The following is a 1,706-nucleotide window of genomic DNA, read 5'->3' as shown; positions in this document are numbered from 1 at the left end:
AAAATTGCTGAGTTCCAACTGTGAGTTTCACTGTATGTGAGCAAAACTGCAAAAATCATGCACCTGTAATCAAATCCCCTCCACCAAGATGCAAACAGGCATCTTCTGGCTTTCTGAAATATCTCTGTTCCCCAGAATTATGGTTGTGTTCTGGGGTTACATAATGTGCTGGGTTTATGGAGGTAGGAAGCATTCAGAATCTCTGCAAATAAATATAAAAATTTATTACATAGACACCAGATTTTTAGGTCTAAATACCCATTATGGTGGCTTTAAATTCTCTGAATCTTCATAAAATTGGGGGTGGTAATATCTGAGTGCTCCCAGAGGGTGTTTCCCCATAATTTACAGGGCACTTCAGGAATCTCAGAAGGGCAGTGCCAGAGTGAGATAACTGCATGATATCAATGATATCAATGATATCAATGCACTGTAACACAGTCTTCCCTCACCTCAGCAGTGTCTAAGGCAAGTTTATCTGGGTGCCCTTCATGTGGCTTGACCAGATCCGTTCCCCACAAAGCAGAGGTGAGAATATCAGTCTCCCACTGCAAAGTGAGTCACCTTTCTCTCAACACCCCTTCCCTGCCTCCCTAGAAAGCATTTCACACATGCTGAACGTTTAGGCTGCTGCCCCTGTGCCTGGCTGTGTCTCACCAGGGTGGGAGGTTGTGCCTGTCCCTCCTTTTCCCTGCTGCTTATCCCGGGTGGGTGCAGGGCTCTGCACACTTGGCTGGAGCCAGGCCCAGAGCTGTGTCCCAGCGTGTCCCCAAGCTGCTGCTGAGATGGCCAGGCACAGGCACAGCCAGGCTGGAGCCCCTGCTAGCAAAGGCAGTCAAGCAGGAACCTCATCTAGAAAGAGCAGCTGATGCTTCTCAGTGGGGACCAGGGACTGCAACGTGGCAGCATTAGCCATGAAAAGCTTTTTTCTGAGCATGGGTCAGTCCCCCTGGGGATGTGGGTGTTGTTCCAGTGCACAATTACCTTAAAATCAGGCCTGCAAAAAAATCCAGAATTACCTGAAGTATTTTTTAATGAACATGTTTTTATGTGGTTGGTGTTGTCCCTCTCTGAACGCCTGTCAGCACAGCAGGATTCAGGTGAATGGCTCTGCTGAAGCTCACTTGGCAGCCACCACAAATTCAGGTGTGTTCAGCTCACCCCAGCCCCGTGCTCTGTCTCCTCTCCACACACTGATGCACACACTGCTGCTGTAGCTGCCTGGGGCTGCCCCTCGCTGTCATTGTCCCCAGCCTGCTGGGAGATCTGCAGCACAAATGCAGCAAAGCTCATTCTATCCTTCCACCAGCTAAGACAACATGGAGCAGAAAATTAAAATAGCATCATCACATTCATGGAATTCCCATCACACTGAGCCTGGCTGATAACGGGACCAGATTAAACTGTACTAAGAAGGTCCACAGCAGCCTTTTCTGCCAGATTTCTTGAACTAACCTTCACCCACAGCCTCAGAGTGATATTTGCTGTTAAGTCTTTTGTGTCTGCAGTAACAACGCTCACTTACTGATTTTTCTGACAAGTACTAAATAGTAAAAAGAGGAATGATGGTTGCAATGTGTTCTAGTCAAGGGTGAGATAGAGTTGTAGATATCACAGAATCATAGAACAGTTTGGGTTGGAAGCGACCTTTAAAGGTCACCTAGTTCAAACCCCAAAGAAGAAATGCTATTCAGAGAAAGGTTCTA

The sequence above is a fragment of the Agelaius phoeniceus genome, chromosome 15, assembly GCF_051311805.1.
Source record: "Agelaius phoeniceus isolate bAgePho1 chromosome 15, bAgePho1.hap1, whole genome shotgun sequence".
Taxonomy (NCBI): domain Eukaryota; kingdom Metazoa; phylum Chordata; class Aves; order Passeriformes; family Icteridae; genus Agelaius; species Agelaius phoeniceus.
This window is presented reverse-complemented; position numbering follows the sequence as displayed.